This window comes from Cervus canadensis, chromosome 11 (genome assembly GCF_019320065.1).
Source record: "Cervus canadensis isolate Bull #8, Minnesota chromosome 11, ASM1932006v1, whole genome shotgun sequence".
Taxonomy (NCBI): Eukaryota; Metazoa; Chordata; class Mammalia; order Artiodactyla; family Cervidae; genus Cervus; species Cervus canadensis.
In genome coordinates this window covers 24,630,275-24,649,999 of record NC_057396.1, presented here as the reverse complement: position 1 = coordinate 24,649,999, position 19,725 = coordinate 24,630,275, and the positions used below count along the sequence as shown (strand labels likewise).

The window sequence follows — 19,725 nt, the reverse complement described above, 5'->3', positions numbered from 1 at the left end:
GTGCTCAATAAATAAGTTTGTTGAATGGGGTGGGGTGGGGTGGGGTGGGGAAGGCCTGTGAAATGGTAAGATTCTGCATACAGGTGGTGGTAGTGGACCTGGAAAGGAAGAAAAGGGCAACAGACACAAGAGATGCAAGCAAGGAAGAGCTTCTGGGACTGGGTAACCAGTCACATAGCTGGGCCAGGAAGAGGGAACTTGCAGTCAATGTTTGTTTAGAAATAGAGAAATCAGATTTCCTTATTGACGGATTATATTAAGCTATCAAAGAAAACTGCTGTTGCCTTATTTTTAACAGTTGATGCACTGCTGTTTGGAAGTAATTTTAATTCTTGTCCCTAGAAACTAAGTAGAGAAATTTCTAGATTTATAAAAGATTGCCCAAATGTAGCTGGATTATTCCATGAAGCAAAGTTATTTGAAATACTCCGATGCTATGAGAATGTTTTGAAAATTGTGGAAACTTTTTTTTTTTTTTTAACCTAAGGAAGTTGGAAACTTTTTTCTTTAAATGTCGACTCCCAGAATGGTCTCCATGAGATGGTTTCCACTCCGGTGTTATTGTTTTAGTTGGCAATCAGTAGACAGCAAAGATCTGAAGTTCAGCTACAGCAAAGCCAATATTTTGGAAAGAATTTCCACAGTGCATGGATTTAAGGTACTGTGGAAATTTTTGACCTTTAATGCAGTGAGATCTAGACTACTTCATTTTTTAAAAGTGAGAAACGAAAACATTTGGTAATAACTTCATTGACCTTTCACCCCCAGTATGAATATACTGAGATATAGTCCTACAGAAAAAAAAAAGTTGGAAACCTTGGTTTCTGAGACCCCATCCATAGTCTGGTGATTGAGAATATCCCTCAGTAAAAGTAGTTATGCAATATTCATCATATCACTCCCAAATTTTATGTCATGATACTAACACCCTTTATTTCAGTAATCTTTCAGTACACCTCCCTGGTTGACAGGGAGTAAATTGAGACTCGGAGAGGCCATGTAACTTTCCCAGATTTGGGTCCTAATGGAGCCTAGATGTCATAACGCCTCACCCGGTACTCACACCCTTAAATGGTGAGGACTCTCAACTAGCAGGGCTAAGCAACCGTCACGTATATTGACCCTTGGGAAAATGCAGTTGGGGAAATTCTCTCTTCTGAATCATATTCTTAAGACTGGAACTTCACAATGAAATATTAATGTACTTTCATTCAAAAGGTGTTTCAGGTACACATATTTGATTTGTGAAAAAAACTCTGTGAAGTTAAAAATTTAAGGGAGCATATTTTTGTCTGTCATAGTTCTGGGTTATAAGTGTGAGGTTTTGTTGATCTTGAAAAGTGATTGCACCTTGGTAGGATCAAAACCAATTTTCTGTTTTTGGGGTCTCATTAACAATAGCTATGCTACCAGTACAAAGCATCACCTCTCAGATTTTCCCACTGGTTTTCCTAACACGGAGGGAGATGAACTCACACAGGCTGGGGGGGAGTTGGGGGCTGGTTACATAGTCTGGAATTGCTCACTTTGTAAATCACATGCTTTATCTTTAAATTCATGCACGTTTTGTATCCTCCTCAATGTTGTATTACATTTGTTTTAATATTAAAATAATTCAACTTTATTTAACATAGGGAAAAAATTGATACTCCCAGAAGATGTATTTTATTTGGCTTATAGTTTCACATAACTCTTGGCATACTTCAGCATTATGCCTAGAACATGCAGACATGAACCAGTTTGAGAAATGGAGAATAAAGAATTGCTTCCCCAACTTTAGGTTTTTCTTACACAAACTGCTATTAATTGCAGGTCATTCATTTGGAGGATAATTGTGTGTGTGTGTTAGATACTCAGTCATGTCTGACTCTTTGAGACTCTGTTGACTATAACTCACCAGACTCCTCTGCCCATGGAATTCTCTAAGAAGAGTACTGGAATGGGTTGCCATTCCCTTCTCCAGGGAATCTTCCCAACCCAGGGATTGAACCCAGGTATCCTACATTGCAGGCAGATTCTTTACTGTCTGAGCCACCATTAGTGGTAAATAAATGGAGTAGTGATTTAGATCTCCCAACTCTTACATGGAATGGTTTGAGAGCCTTTGACAGTAAAGCAAGTGAGTCCACCTGCTGGCTGGGAGCTAAGGAGCCTGCTTGTAACTCAATCATCATGGTTATTGCTCAGTTGAAGTGGTTGGGGACCCTTGATAGTGTTGACCAGTGTGCGGTTTTTAATCAAATTTTGTTAGATTTACATGGACTGTTGGACAGTATATAAAGCATAATAAACATTTATGTTAAAATTTTAATTAATGAGGTTGGAAATGATAATTCTACAATGTCTCAAGACCTTGCCAAATTCATGGATCATCTTCACTGATCACAGATGGTTTATAGATGTTTCTAGGTATTCAAAAGCTAAAATTTTTCTATGTACGCACACACAGACACATGTAAAATCTAGTTTGCTTTATTGGGAATAAAGACTGCACACATTATTGTGTATTATTTGCAAAGAAGTGCTAAACTTGCTTATCCATTTTACCATTTAAAAACAAAATATGGAAATAATTTAGATAATAGGGTTTTTTTAGGATCAAAAATGTAAGCATTCTGAATACAAGATCATGGAGTTTTTGACTATTTGTAATCTCAATTTATAATCTCAACATGTGGAGCTTCCCAGGTGGTGCAGTAGTAAAATCCACTTGCCAATGGAGGAGACACAAGAGACGCAGTTTCGATTCCTGAGTCAGGAAGATCTCCTGGAGAAGAAAATGACAACTCACTCCAGGATTCTTGCCTGGGAAACCCCATGGACAGAGGAGCCTGGTGGGCTATAGTCCATGGGGTTGCAAAGGGTTGGACACAACTGAGCACACATGCATGCACAATCTCAGTGCATTGGTGACTTCCAAACTAAATGTATCAGTTTTAGATAAATACTTTTTTTACATAACTTAAATACATTAATGAGTCATTTGTTAAATGGGCAAAACAATTTTCCTTGAATAATATTATAGTGAACTTTTATTTTTTTACTGAAAGATGATTATGATTTACAGCATAGTTTATTGTTTATCCTTCCTGTATATAATAGTGTGCATCTAACACTAATCCCAAACTCCCAATCCATTCTACTTAGTTTCTAGGTGACAGTTTAGAATCTTAAAGGTGATCATACCAACTTTTCTCCAAAAGTAGCTTTCTCTGTATAAGATTATATGTCTTAACTTTTATTTTGGAAAATATTATTTTTGTACCTATATACTATATATCTATTTGGTATCTTTAGTTTTCATTGAGAATTTAAGAGGATCTTAATTCATTATGGTCTGTAAAAGGCGCTAAAAAATTGTTAGTGTGCTCACCTATCAGTATTAGAAACTTACCTGATTAAATGATTGGACTTTTTTTTTTCTAAGTGATATGATTTAGAATTACGACTATAATAGTATGCATAAATGTTTCCAGGAATTCCAGTGCATATTGTTTGTAGGTCTTACAGAAAGTATCTCAGTACAACCCTTTCCTGTAAACGTCTATTCTGAACTAGAGTTTGATGAAAAGGTCTTATGTTTTGTGGGGTTATTGTTGTTGTTCAGTCACTCGGTTGTGTCTGACTCTTTGCAACCCCATAGACTGCAGCACTCCAGGCTTCCCTGTCCTTCACCATCTCCCGGAGCTTGCTAAAACGCGTGTCGGTTGAGTCAGTGATGCCATCCAGCCATCTCCACCTGCCTTCAATCTTTCCCAGCATCAGAGTCTTTTCAAATGAGTCAGTTCTCTGCATTAGGTGGCCAAAGTATTGGAGTCTCAGCTTCAGCATCAGTCCTTCCAGTAAATATTCAAGACTGATTTCCTTTAGGATTAATTGGTTGGATCTCCTTGCAGTCCAAGGGACTCTCAAGAGTCTTCTCTAACACCACAGTTCAAAAGCATCAATTCTTCAGCACTCAGCCTTATTTATGGCCCAGTTCTCAACTCTCACATCCATATGGTCCAACTCTCACATCCATATGTTTTGTTGGGGGAGGGTTGTTTTTCATGAGAAGGGTAGTGCTGTCTATAATAGAGTGGAGAGGGTTCATTTGTTATCTCATTTAAAAATAGCCAAGTTCAGTTTTCCTAACTGCTAAGATACTTTAACGCTTTGAGGGAAAATGCATGTCATTCATTGAAAATACCCATGTAATGCTGGTCCAGCATTTTTGTTTTTAAACTTTAATTTTCCATAGAGATAGCATACTGCATATAGACACCTAGTGCTGGGAAGTTGCAGAGCCTCAGGAGATTCCTAAGGTTAAGTGATGGGTGCAGAGGAGCCTCATATGTGGTGTAATCTAGAAGCGGCCACAGAGTGGCCCTTTAATAGCTCTCTAACACGTTCCAGGAAGGTACATATATTCTCTCAATCTCCTGAGAATTATCTCTCGCCTCCTTCAATTCTGACCTTCTCTGGTTTCTTAAACTAAATCAATGCCCACCCCCCTTCCAGAAGCTGATTACTTGATTTTTTTTTTTTCCCATGAAGAAATTTCTCTTGAGTATAAATGCTCAGGCTGTGAGTCAGTAGTTTTTGGCATTACTTCTCTTTTAGCTCCTAGTTAGAAAGTTCAGCCAGAGGTTGGAGGGATTGCTAAACGCCGAGGACTTCCCAAGACCCATTTTTAAGAGCAAACTAATATGGAGACTCCTGGGAACTTTGAAACTCATCTTTCGTCACTACCAATATTCTGAGATCTGCACAGTTGACTCTTGTGTTCAATTCCAAGTAAAGCGTTTGGGTCACATGATTCCTAGGCTAGTGATGTTGTGTAGGAAAAGCATGATTTGTGTCATATGGAGAAGGAAAATGGCAACCCACTCTAGTATTCTTGCCTGGAAAATGCCACGGATGGAGGAGCCTGGTAGGCTGCAGTCCACGGGGTTGCAGAGAGTCGGACACGACTGAGTGACTTCTCACTTCACTTCTATCTTAGTAGTCCATGTAACAGTCTGAATCCTGTTTATAAAGTGTTCCTTCACGGGTCTTGATCTTTGGTTCTTCAAGTCATTTTTAGCTTGTACACCTGACAGCTTATGGCCCCTGCCTTGTACTTATTAGTCTATAGAGAAGTTAATCAATGGCCAGAATTTATATTCTTGATCTTTGTCTCTAGTTGCAAGTGCAGTGTTGGGGTTATAAGTTTTCAGAAACTTTAAGATTTTAAAACATGAAGGATTTAGTCACAGTATTTGCTGGTGAGGTTGTTTGTTCAGGATAAATAGCTATTTTCCCACTTCACTTTTTTCCTCTGCCCGATACTTCCAAGCTGTTTACTTCCCACAGCGAGGGAATGAGATGAAGCATGAGTGAGTCTTGGCGGCGTTGGCTGTCGCTTGTAGCTGTGCTACCGTCTACCTTCACAGACACTGTCACCATCTGGGACTGGCTGCAGGCTAGCCCTAATCTGTTCCATCTGCTTTGGGTTTCTCCTTGGTTAGCCAGAAAAGAAGTCAAGGGCATTACTCTGAGGTGGTAGACCAAATAAAAAAATTTCCTGTTGCAGTCAGTTGTCCTGATTTTCAAATTCATGCCACCCGTTCCCTCTTTCCCCTTACCACACAGACACACCCCTTTGATGATGTACTTCCTTTTAGGGCCACAGTATCACTGCCCCATATAGCCCCAGGCTCCTGATCTTGCCTAGAACAAAGGACTTCAAGTCTCAAACTGGATAGTAAAGCTCTGGCATTTAAACCATCCCTAGAAGACAGGCATATGGTTCAAATTAAAGTCTCCTGCTCTGTATTAAGAGAAGGGGATGTAAGATACCATTCCAGCCTGCAGACAAATGCTAACCAACCAGGGTATTCGGGGCTTGGAAAAGAGACTTAACCAATTATGTTAGGAGCCACTTGTGAGTGTAGAAATAAATGACCATAGGCCACATGAAGGGAACAGCTCCACCCATATGGCTTCTGTTGTGTGGGGGTGAATATTTACTTTAACCAGTTTCTTCTCTTGTTTCTCCCTTTCCTTCTGTAACTCTTTATAATATCCATTATTTTAATATTGAATCTGTAGGTCATAATTTTCTTCCTGTTGCTAGTAAATAAAGAGTAAGCAACACAAAAGTATCTTTATGGCATCTTTGTACCCGAGAATTTTCTAAAACTGCTCAGTGTTTTAGTTCTTATTATTAAAGGCTTTATCTTTAAAAAATTTTTTTAAAATATATTATTTATTTATTAGGCTGAGCCAGGTCTTAGTTGTGGCACATGAACTCTTAGCTGCTGTATGTGGGATCTAGTTCCCGACCAGGGATCGAACCTGGACCGCCCGCATTGGGAGCATGGAGTCTTAGCCACAGAACCACCAGGGAAGTCCCTAAAAATTTTTTAATGTGGAGTACTAAAGCAATAATATAAGTATACTATAGGAAATTTAAACAGCAGCAAAAGATTCAAACTGGAATCCTACCTTAAAATTGTCATCATTTTGAATGCATTTGTTTTCTATGCAAGTTTTTTTTTATAGTTTTAATCACTGTAGGTACCATTTTACATGTGTTTTTTATCTTTCATATTATGTCAAACATTTTCCCTATGCTGCTCCCTATAGTCATTTTTAGTGATTGCATATCAAGTAGGTGTACTGTAATTAATTTCTCCCATATTGTCATGAGAGCACAGAAGGTCAATAAGGTTTTCTTGTCCATTCCCCCTTCCTTTCTTTGACATTTGTCAGTGCACTGGAGACCTGGGTTCAATCCCTGGGTTGGGAAGATCCCCTGGAGAAGGGAAAGGCTACTCCCTCCAGTATTCTGGCCTGGAGAAAAGAGTCAGACAACAACTGAGCGACTTTCACCTTCAAAACTGCAAAATATATATACTTAACCTTGGAACATGCACTGAACGTATTCTCTTCTTTGCCCTAAGTTTCTGTGTTACTTTTGTTGTTGCTGCTGTTTGTTATCCCCGTGGACATGGCCCGCTTCTGCATCTCCCTGTCTGATGCACCCGTGCCCTCCATCCTGCTCTGTGTGAACGGAGCCTGTGACCCAGGCGGACGGGAACTGGGGCCGTGCGGCACTGCGGCATTGGACGGCAGTTCTGGAAAGCTGAAGGAAGGCAGTGACTGAATACAAAGCGCCTGAGGTGGTGAAGAAATGCTTAGGCTCTGCCCTTCCACTGGCTTCCTACCTCTGGGACTTGAGTAATTAAAAGTTATCATCAGAAAAAAAATCAGTTCAGTTCAGTCACTCAGTCGTGTCCAACTCTTTGCGACCCCATGAACTGCAGCACACCAGGCCTCCCTATCTATCACCAACTCCTGGAGTTTACTCAAACTCATGTCCATTGAGTCAGTGATGTCATCCAACCATCTCATCCTCTGTTGTTCCCTTTCTCCTCAGAAAAAAAATACACAGCACTATTTACAATATCTAGGATATGGAAGCAACCTGAATTTCCACTGATAGATGAATGGATAAAAAAGATATGATTGAGATATATATATATGTGTATATATATATATATATGTAAAATGGAATATTACTCAGCCATAAAAACAATGAAATAATGTCATTTGCAGCAACATGGATGGACTCTCAGATTGTCATACTGAGTGAAGTAGGTCGGGCAGAGAAAAGCCAGGTATCATATGATATTGCTTATATGTGGAATCTAAAAAATGTTGCAAATGAATGTGTTTACAAAACAGAAATAGAGTTACAGACATAGGAAACAAATTTATGGTTGCCAGTGGGGAAATGCAGAGGGGAGGCAAAGTTGGCCATATGGAAGGAAAAGAAGGAAAATGTAAACCTCTTTTAGTGGTGTTCTTTGTTGGCAGCTCTTGTCCAGTTAAGGGAGTTGGTGACAGTATAGATTAAAATGTTTAAAATGAATTTTTAAACTATTTATAAGTAATGTGTCTTGGTCCATTCAGGCTGCAGTAATAAAATACTGCAGACTGAGTGGCTTATAAGCAACAGAAATTTATTGCTCACAGTTCAAGGCTTGGAGATTTACACTCAGGTAAGAAAAACAGCCTGATCCCTCCCCGCCTGAGCCATGTGGATAATGGAGCTTAGAGCCCAGTGAAATGTCCCCTAAGGGCAAAAAATAGAAGTAGAGGAGAAAAAAGGATCCTGTTCTTTTCTTTGCTTATTATGAAATATCATGTATATAAACAGAAATGTGCATTAACCACATGTGTACACTTTAATGAATCACTATAAAGCAAACACCTCTGCAAATTACCACATAGGTCAAAAAATAGATAATGTAATTAGCTGGGCACCCCATCACAACCTCATTCTTCCCCCATGGGGTAATCTCTGTCTTGATACTCATGTTAATCACTTCGTTGCTTGATAGTTTTTTTAAAAGTAGTTTTTACCACCTGTGCAATATATCTCTCAGAAGTTTTGTTCCTAGAGGTGCCATTTATATTGAATGTAATGTGAGTGGGCCCATCCTTAATATAGTTTGCTTGTTTTTGACCTATGTGTCATGGAATCATGCTGAATATATGACTTTGTGTTTTATTTCACACAACACTGTTTGCAAGATTTATCCATGTCTGTATAGCTAGGATTTATTCTTTTTTATTTCTATCTAGTATTCCATGATAGAAGTATACCACAAGTTAGTTTTCCATTTTATCCATGGATGGATATTTGGATTGCTTTCAGTTTGAAGCTCTTACTGTTGCAATCTTGCAATGAATATTGCACTCTTAAACATCCCATGTGCATTTTTAAACATCTAAGAGTCTAGACCGAGGAGTAATGTTTCCAGGTTGTACTGTATAAATGTTTTCAGATTTCACTGAGTGTTATTAAACCAGTCTGTCAATTTGTGTGAGTTCCCATTCCTGCATGTCCTCACCAGTGCTGGGCTTTTTTTTTTTTTTTTTTAATTGAACTATAGTTGATTTACAAGACCTTCTAGAACTAACATCCAAGAAAGATGTCCTTTTCTTTATAGAGGACTGGAATGCAAAAGTAGAAGTCAAGAGATACCTGGACTAATAGGCATATTTGGCCTTGGAGTACAGAATGAAACAGGGCAAAGGCTGATAGAGTTTTGCCAAGAGAACACACTGGTCATAGCAAGCACCCTCTTCCAACAACACAAGAGAAGACTCTACACATGGACATCACCAGATGGTCAACACCGAAATCAGACTGATTGTATTCTTTGTAGCCAAAGATGGAGAAGCTCTACACAGTCAGCAGAAACAAGACCGGGAGCTGACTGTGCCTCAGATCATAAACTCCTTATTGCCAAATTCAGACTTAAATTGAAGAAAGTAGGGAAAACCACTAAACCATTCAGGTATGACCTAAATCAAATCCCTTACGATTATACAGTGGAAGTGACAAGTAGATTCAGGGGGTTAGATCTGATGGACAGAGTGCCTGAAGAACTATGGACAGAGGTTCGTGACATTGTACAGGAAGCAGGGATCAAGACCATCCCCAAGGAAAAGAAACACAGAAAGGCCAAATGGTTGTCTGAGGAGGCCTTACAAATAGCTGTGAATAGGAGAGAAGTGAAAGGCAAAGAAGAAAAGGAAAGATATACCCATTTGAATGCAGAGTTTCAAAGAATAGCAAGGAGAGATAAGAAAACCTTCCTCAGTGATCATAGAGATCTCTTCAAGAAAATTAGAGATACCAAGGGAACATTTCATGCAAAGATAGGCAGAATAAAGGACAGAAATGGTGATGGACCTAACAGAAGCGGAAGATATTAAGAAGAGGTGGCAAGAATACACAGAAGAGCTACACAAAAAAGATCTTCATGACCCAGATAGTCACGATGGTGTGATCACTCACCTAGAGCCAGACGTCCTGGAATGCTAAGTTAAGTGGGCCTTAGGAAGCTAGTGGAGGTGATGGAGTTCCAGTTGAGCTATTTCAAATCCTAAAAGATGATGCTGCACTTAATATGCCAGCAAATTTGGAAAACTCGGCAGTGGCCATAGGACTGGAAAAGGTCAGTTTTTATTCCAATCCCAGAGAAAGGCAGTGCCAAAAAATGCTCAAACTACTGCACAGTTGCATTCATCTCACATGATAGTAAAGTAATGCTCAAAATTCTCCAAGCCAGCCTTCAACAGTACGTGAACCATGAACTTCCAGATGTTCAAGCTGGGTTTAGAAAAGACAGAAGAACCAGAGATCAAACTGCCAGCATCTATTGGATTATCGAAAAAGCAAGAGGGTTCCAGAAAAACATCTTCTGCTTTGTTGACTGTGCCAAAGCCTTTGACTGTGTGGACCACAACAAACTCTGGAAAATTCTTATGGAGATGGGACTTCCAGACCACCTGACCTGCCTTTTGAGAAATCTGTATGTAGGTCAGGAAGCAACAGTTAGAACTGGACATGGAACAGCAGATTGATTCCAGATAAGGAAAGGAGTACGTCAAGGCTGTATGTTGTCACCGTGCTTATTTAACTTATCTGCAGAGTACATCATGAGAAACACTGGGCTGGATGAAGCACAAGCTGGAATCAAGATTACTGGGAGAAATATCACTAACCTCACATATACAGATGACACCACCCTTATGGCAGAAAGCGAAGAGGAACTAAAGAGCTTCTTGATGAAAGTGAAAGAGGAGACTGAAAAAGTTGGCTTAAAACTCAACATTCAGAAAACTAAGATCATGGCATCTGGTCCCATCACTTCATGGCAAGTAGATGGGGTAACAGTGGAAATAGTGACAGACTTTGTTTTTTTTGGGCTCCAAAATCCCTGCAGATGGTAACTGCAGCCATGAAATAAAAAGATGCTTGCTCCTTGGAAGAAAAGTTATAACCAACCTAGATAGCATATTAAAAAGCAGAGACGTTACTTTGCTAACAAAGGTCCGTCTAGTCAAAGCTATGGTTTTTCCAGTAGTCATGTATGGATGTGTGAGTTGTACTATAAAGAAAGCTGAACGCTGAAGAATTGATGCTTTTGAACTATGGAGTTGGAGAAGACTCTTGAGAGTCCCTTGGACTGCAAGGAGATCCAGCCAGTCCATCCTAAAGGAAATCAGTCCTGAATATTCATTGGAAGGACTGATGCTGAAGCTGAAACTCCAGTATTTTGGCCACCTGATGTGAAGAACTGACTCATTGGAAAAGACCCTGATGCTGGGAAAGATTGAAGGTGGGAGGAGAAGGAGATGACAGTGGATGAGATGGTTGGATGGCATCACCGACTCAATGGACATGAGTTTGAGTAAACTCCGGGAGTTGGTGATGGACAGGGAGGCCTGGCGTGCTACAGCCTGTGGGGTCGCAAAGAGTCGGATACAACTGTGTGACTGAACTGACTGATTTACAACTGTAGTCGTTTCAGCTATTTTCAGGTATGCAGCAAAGTGAATCAGCTATACATATCCACATATCCACTCCTTTTAGGATTTTTTTCTCCATACTTTGCCATTACAGGACCCTGAGTTGAGTTCCCTGTGCTGTATACAGTTGGTCCCTATTAGCTATTCACTTTATATTTAGTAGTGCTGGATATTATTACACTTTATAATATTTCCCAAACCACTGAGTGTGTAATGGTTATCTCATTGTAGATTTAGTTTTTAATTTCATCTTAATAGTGAGATTGGACTCCTTTTATATCTTTTTGCTTTTTTTAAGTGTCTGCTAAAAAAATGTCTTCTGCCCATGTTTCTACTGGGTTGTCTGTCTTACTGATTTATAGGAGTTTTTGTTTCAATAGTAAGAACATGTCTTTTGTTTTATGTGTTACAAATAACTCTTTTGTTTCCTGATTTCTCCTTTCATTCTCTTTAAAATATCTTTCAATGAATACACATTTTAGTATAATTTTAATGTAACCAAATTTACTCTCTTTTCCTTTATGATGTGTGCCTTTTGCTTCTTGTTTAAGAAATCCTTCTATCTCCTGAAGCTATAATCTCCTTTATTACTTTATTTAAAAAAAACTTTGTAGTTTTACCATTTGTATTAAGTTGATCTACCTAGAATTGATTTTAGAATATGATACAAGGAAAGTGTCCTATTTAATTTTTTCCCATAGGAAAAATCAGATGTGCCTATGGCATTTATTGAGAAATTAATCCTTTCCCCAGTTTTATACAGTGCCTACTGTCTTTTCTATGCACTGTTTTTAAAGCAACTTGTTGAGAAACAGTATGTTTCAAGGCTTGTATGCCTTTGGGAATTACATAAGTGTAGCAAAGGATTGGCAGTCAAGAATAAAATGAAAAGCAGTAGTATATAATAACTGGGGAATTTGGAAGTAGTATAAAAATAATTCTGGGAGGTACATTTACCTCAGTATAAACATATGCATGATGCTAAAAGCACAGTGTGGGCTTTGAGGGCGTCCAGGTTGGCATTATTGGCTGAACCTTGTTCTTAGTCTTTTTTTTTTTAACCTTTGAATTTGAACATGATGCTTAATGACCCTCACTTTCCCAGAAGTGAAATAAAAATAATGCTCATCTAATTCCCAGTGGCTCAATGGTAAAGAATCTGCCTGCAGGAGACATAGGAAATGAGGGTTCAATCCCTGGGTCAGGAAGATCCCCTGGAGGAGGAGATGACAATCATCTCCAGTATTCTCACCTGGAAAATCCCAAGGGCAGAGGAGCCTGGTGGGCTGTGGTCCAAAGGGTTGCGAAGAGGCGGGCTCGACTGAGCGACTGAGCACACACAGACATACAACATACATACTCTGTAACACAGCACTTGATGGAGAGTCGCTTGAGAAATATGTGTACTGTATTCCATAGAATTCCAGGAGCTGCACAAATGGGAAAGCTGCAGCATTGGAAGAGACAGATCCAGGGCAGCCCAGGATGCCTGACTCACCAGAGTCCTTGCTGCTCGACTGCATGGCCCACATTGCTCATTTCTCAGTACCCTGAATGAATTTACTCCAAGTTCAGAATTATTAATTGGTTGTCATCCAACTTAGTAAGAAATGTCTTATTTTATTCATAGTGTGACATTCTAGATGATTCAGAATGAATCTGGGTTATGTTCATAGTTCATTCCTATGACTTAGCATTTCTTTCAAGACAAATTAACAAAACTTCTGAGGGAAAGTTATACCGTTTCTAGTCTCAAGTATTTATGTGTGATCATAGTTTTCCCTCAGATAGAAGTACCTGTACAGTACTTGGATGACATCGTATGGTTGCTGCAGACCACCTTTTCCGTCCTTGACTTGCTTTTCCCCTCTCTCAGCTCCCCTGTTATAATGATAAGATATCTCTCTCTCCCTTTTGCTCCATCCTTTTTCTGTTCCTGCACCTATAGCATAGGAAGTACCTATGGGTGTCCTAAACCATAATTCCCAGCCATTCCTTTTTCACTACTTATTCTTTCAAAAAACTTCTATCCATTCATTACTACACCTCGATTTGTCAGAACATCACTTGAATTTCTTCTCACCTTCTTAAACCAAACTTCTCACCTTTTTAAATTAAGGAAAAAAAAATCTTTTTCTTCCCAAATCAAATACTCTGTACCTTCCCCTCCTTTTTATCCAATGTATTATCTCCCCTCAAGTACTGTCCAGGCTTTTGTCAAAATAATTACTGAGTTGTTTCATTTTCACTCATTTCACTGTCTCATTTTCTACTTTCTCACAGGCCTTCTACTTCTCCTCATACATTTTTTATAATTTTTTTTAGTTTTTAGGCTATGCCACATGGCATGTGGAATCTTAGTTCCTTGATCAGGGATCACCCACATCCCCTGCATTGGAAGCATGGAGTCTTAATCACTGGACCACCAGGGAAGTCCCACCTCATACTTAATGTAGTCTTGCTTTCAGGTTAATATTACTACATCTGCCTGTACCAGAAGTCCCAGTGATTCCTCAGTGCCCATCAGTTCAGTTCAGTTGCTCAGTCTTGTCCAACTCTTTGCTACCCTACCCCATGGACTGAAGCATGTCAGGCTTCCCTGCCTATCACCAACTCCCAGAGCTGGCTCAAACTCATGTCCATCGAGTTGGTGATGCCATTCAACCATTTCATGGCCATAAGAGTTCTCAAACATTTTCAGGAAGAGTTGTTTTATTTATTTGTTTACATTCAGATGTCTAAATTATTTCCAGGAGATCCAGTCGGTCTGAGGTGAAGTTTGTGGATCACTGTAAATACATTGGTAATCCTGATGTGCTTACAGGGTTGAAAATCAGTGGTTGGAAGAGGACATAGGAAACGGAATGAGTACTGCTTATGATTTGACATAAGTAATTATTCAGATACCAGTTTTTTATTTGGGTGGTGGGTTCACAGGTGCTCATTACATAACTAAAACTAAGTAACTACTTGTAGAAGAAAACATAGGGGTGAATCTTTGTGACCTTGGGTTAGGTAGTAATTTCTTAGATATGACACTGAAAGTGTAAGTACAAAGAAAATCTGGGTAAATTGGACTTCAAAATTAAAAAAACTTCTGAGCATCAAAGGACACTATCAAGAAAGTGAAAAGATAATCCACAGAATGGGAGAAAATATTTGCAAATCATGTCTGTGGAGTTGTATCCAGAGAATATAAATAATTCTTACAACTTAATAACAAAAAGATAATCCAGGGACTTCCCTGGTGGTCCAGTGGTTAAGACTCCATGCTTCTACAGCAGAGGACAAGGTTCAATCCTTAGTCAGGTAACTAAGATCCTACATGTTGCATGGTGCTCAGGAAAATAAAAAGATAATGCAATCTAAAAATGGGCAAAAGATTTGAATAGGTATTTGTCCAAAAAAGATACACAAATGGCCAATTAGCACATGAAATGATGCCCAGCATCATTATCTATCGGGGAAATGCAAATTAAAATCATGGTAAGATACCCCACCCACCAGAACAGCTGTAATTTAAAAAATATAAAAAGATAGTAATAAGTGTCAGGGAGGATGTGGAGAAATTAGACCTCTTGTACATTGTTGGTGGGAATGTAAAGTGTTGCAGCCATGCAGTTTCTGAAAAAGTTAAATATGGAGTTACCATATGACCCAACAGTTCCACTCCTAGGTATATATATATATAAGAGAAATGAAAACATACATCCACAAAAAAAGTTAGGTGAATGTTCATAGCAACATTATTTATAGTACCCCCTACCAAAAGAATCAATCTAAATATCCATCAAGTGATGAATGGATACATAACATGTGGTATGTTCATACCGTGGAATATCATAACTTAAAAAAAAAAAAAGAATGAACTACCGATAGATGCTACAACGTGGATGAACCTTGAAAGCATTATGCTAACTGACAGTGAAAGTGAAAGTGAAGTCTCTCAGTCGTGTCTGACTCTTTGCGACCCGGTGGACTGTAGCCCACCAGGCTCCTCTGTCCATGGGATTCTCCAGGCAAGAATATTGGAGTGGGTTGCTATTTCCTTCTTCAGGGGATCTTCCCGACCCAGGGATTGAACCTAGGTCTCCTGCATTGCAGGCAGGCGCTTTAACCTCTGAGCCACCTGGGAAGCCCCATAACTGACAGTAGCCAGTCACAGAAGACCACGTATTATATTTGTTGTTCACTCACTCAGTCGTGTCTGACTCTTTGTGACCCCACGGATTGCAGCACACAAGGCTTTTCTGTCCTTCACCATCTCCCAGAGCTTGCTCAAACTCAAGTCCATCGAGTCGGTGATGCCATCCAACTATCTTGTCCTCTGTCACTGCTTCTCCTCCTCCCTTCAGTCTTTCCCAGCATCAAGGTCTTTTCCAATGAGTGACTCTTTGCATCACGTGGCCAAAGGATTGGCGCTTCAGCTTCAGCATCAGTCCTTTCAATGAATATTCAGGGTTGATTTTCTTTCAGGTTGACTGGTTTGATCTCCTTGCCATCCAAGGGGCTCTGAAGAGTCTTCTCCAGCACTGCAAAGTCTGGCCTGTTGCTACTGTGTAATGTTGTTTCTTGCCATATACCTCTGTGAACCTTACATCATACCTAGGGTAGTTTCGTTATTGTTGCTTCAACTTGGCTTACTAGTTCCAAATGATCTGCCTTTGCTTTGCTTTTCCCCAGCGACCACTTAGAAAAAACCCTTTCCGTATTCCCCCTGTGCTTTTCTAGATCCAGTCCACTCAACTTAAGTTCTCCTTTCTTTTTTGAGTCCTTCAGTAGGAATATATCTTCTGCGTTCGGTTCTCTCATAGGAACCAACACATTGCTCTACTGATTAAAGGGTTCCAGAAATACATTTTAAATACATGAGTGAACGAAATGGAAGTACTTAGTTAGAGACCTTGATGGTGACATTAAGAATAAAAAGCTTTAGTAAACACTGAAAGACATTATGATTAAGAGCAACTTTCAGTTCAGTTCAGTTCAGTTCAGTCACTCAGTCATGTCCGACTCTTTGTGACCCCATGAACCACAGCACACCAGGCCTCCCTGTCCTTATAGTCCAACTCTCACATCCATACATGAGTGCTGGAAGAACCATAGCCTTGACTAGACGGACCTTTGTTAGCAAAGTAATGTCTCTGCTTTTTAATATGCTGTCTAGGTTGGTCATAACTTTTCTTCCAAGGAGCCAGTGTCTTTTGATTTCATAGCTGCAGTCGCCATCTGCAGTGATTTTGGAGCCCAAAAAAATAGTCAGCCACTGTTTTCACTGTTTCCCCATCTATTTGCCATGAGGTGATGGGACCAGATGCCATGATCTTAGTTTTCTGAATGTTGAGTTTTAAGCCAACTTTTTCAGTCTCCTCTTTCACTTTCGTCAAGAGGCTCTTTAGTTCCTCTTCACTTTCTGCCATAAGGGTGGTGTCATCTGCATATCTGAGGTTATTGATATTTCTCCCGGCAATCTTGATTCCAGCTTGCTGCTGAACCAAAATAAAATGAACAAGCCCATTCCATTGAAAGGAAATATGGTTTTCTAGGATGAAGGTAACTGATCAAACTTAAATTCTGAAAGCTTTTCTTCCGTTGCTTCTTTGACATTTCTGATCCAAGCCAGCAAGACAACTCCCTCATTCTTTTTTAACCATTGCTTTAAATTTTTCATGAGAATTTCTGCTTCCAGGTTGGGTCATCTTGCAGTTTTTTTCATTTGCCTGCATGTGTAGATAACTAAAACCAACACAAATCTTAGTAATTCTGTTCCGTGTCTTGTCTGTTCCCCACCTATCCCAGTATACCTGCACATCCCACTAGTAGTCCCTTCAGCCTTCCCTAAACTACCAGTAAAACCCCAAATAGACTGGTTTGAATTTTAACTGCTTTCATTTTTCCTTGCCAGTCTTCTTACTATGGGTAGCAAACCCCTCCCCCTCAACAAAGGTAAGCTGCTGAAAGAATAGAGGAGGAATTCTTTTCTTCTCGGTTATTCAGTTCCTGAAGTGTTGATTAGAAGGAATTAAACTTTCACAGTGAGCTCCAGATTTCATATATGTTATTAATTTGAGATTTCTCTTGGAGAAGGAAATGGCAGCCCACTCCAGTGTTCTTGCCTGGAAAATCCCCATGGACAGAGGAGCCTGGTCGGGCTACAGTCCTTGGGGTCGCGAAGAGTCGGACACAACTGAGCAAATTCGCTTCACTTAGTAATTTAAATGTTGAGAAAATAAGTTATAATTTTGCTGAATGGACAGTGAACTGGCCAGAATTTTTATCTTAGTGGCTGCATAGCTGTATTGAAGATTAATGTGTAACACTTGTGATGAGGCACTAGTGAAGACACGACAGCAGTATGCTCTCAGTAAAACTGAATGTATAGTAATAATATGGGTATTGAAGTGGGAGGATGGGTCAGATTCTGTTAGGTTTGGTAAGTTAAAGAATGAATTGGGACTTCCCTGCTGGTCCAGTGGATAAGAATCTGCCTGCCAATGCAGAGGACATGAGTTTGATCCCTGGTCTGGGAAGATTCCACAGGCCATGGAGCAGCTAAACCTGTGTACCCACAACTACTAACCCCACAGTCTAGAACCCTCAAGCCACAACAACTGAGTCTGTGTGCTGCAACTGCTGAAACCAACAGCTGTTGAGCCCATGGACCACAGCTGCTGAAACTGGTGTGCCTAGAGCCTGTGCGCAGCAACTAGAGAAAGCCCGTGAGCAGTGACAAAGACCCAGCACAACAAAAAATAATAAAAAGAAGAAAAGGATGAATTGGCTTCTGCCAGGATCATTCATTGGAGGAAGCTGGTGTTCATGGCAGGGAAAGTGTCATATCAAGCAGGGTGAAGCAGATTTTGCTTACATGTGCAAAACCCTTAGGGTTAGGAGTAAGAGCAATGTATGGAGTGATTAGAGGAGACCCATGGCACGTTTACAAGACTAAAGGGTTCTGTTTGCTCTTTAATAGGAAAGAGGCAAGCTGGTGGAGGGGTGGTGGTGGTTGAATCTTGCTGTCGGTCTTTGGGTCTAGCTGTTGAAAGCAGCTGTGTGGCTATAACATGCTGTGGAAACAGCTGTTTCCCCCATGTGGCCTCTTTAGATGTCAGACCCTGATCAGTCATTCATTCTTGCACACTCATTTTTCATATAAACACCTAATAGCAATCTAAGCCTGTAGCCATTGCTGAAGATGGTTTCCTTTGATATTGTTTCCTTTGTAAAGATTTCCTGTTTGGTAGATTAAAAAAAAAAAAAAAGTTCTTGCTCTGTACCTTCTCCTCCTCAGCAGGGTAAAAGAGTAGAAAGGTGATTAATTGTAGATAGAGCATTCATAGTTCAAAATGACAAATTTCCCTTATATACTTTAAGCTGCTTATTAGGAAGTTTCAAAATCAAGTGGTTTTAATTCATTGCTTGCCCTGTGGCATTCTCCATTCAAAACACAAGCAGAATACTCCATGACTTTCTCTTCTGGACTTTGCTATCCAATCACACCAACATCAGAGCCCATCAATTACTACAGTCTCGATCAACATGTCTTCCTCATTGTGCAGAGAAAGGCTAGTCGTGGGAAAGGATCTGGTGAAGGTCTTTGCCAACAAATTAAAGATACGTCAAGAGTCCTCTTTCTAAATAAGTCCCAAAGTACCTGCTCTGTTGAATTGCCTTTGTTGGGATTTTTAGCAACCTATCCTGTCTCTTAAGAAAAACAGGTTATCGCGAGCCGGGTCGTCTCTATAGCAATAAGGAGCCGCCACCTGTTCCTGAAGAGGGGACTCGGTCCACCTGAGGCCTGAGGCGGGCGCGGGGAGGAGTCCGAGGCCCCGCGGGCTCTGCGCCGTCTCGTCGGCCGCCTGCGGGCGTGAAGGGATTGGAATGAAAACTGACCTTTTCCAGAAGAACTATAGAGCTGAGAAAGAGGAATAAAAATCCAGGCTGACAAAAAAAAAAGAAAAACAGGTTAAAGTTAAAGACTTCAACTGATAAAATGATTGGGCTTCAAATGTCATAGGTTAGTTGGTAGGGCTTTAATTGCAGTTGCATTCAACTCAACATTTGTTAAGCACCTACTGTGTTTAAGTTAAGCCGAATGTTAAGTAATATGAGAGTCAGAGATGAAAAAAAGTATTTTTAAGGAATTGGGTAGAGAGGGGGTAGACCTCTACTAGAGAGATGTGTGTGTGTGCATGCTCAGTCTTGTCTGACTCTTTGTGACCGCACAGACTGTGGCCCATCAGGCTCCTCTGACAATGCGATTTCCCAGGCAAGAGTACTGCAATGGCTTGCCATTTCCTTCTCCAGGGGATCTTCCCAACCCAGGAATGGAACTCCTGCATTGGCAGGCAGGTTCTTTACCACTAGCGCCAC

The 19,725-nt window shown here is 40.1% G+C and overlaps 1 protein-coding gene and 1 non-coding gene across 5 annotated transcripts in view; one reads left to right on the top strand and one right to left on the bottom strand.

The window, feature by feature from the left end:
- SIK3 (SIK family kinase 3) overlaps positions 1-19,725 on the top strand; it is a 256,890-nt gene that overhangs the window by 182,765 nt on the left and 54,400 nt on the right. The window lies entirely within an intron of this gene.
- Positions 15,416-15,487, bottom strand: TRNAC-GCA. The gene has a single exon. It is a non-coding gene; the product is annotated as a tRNA-Cys (tRNA).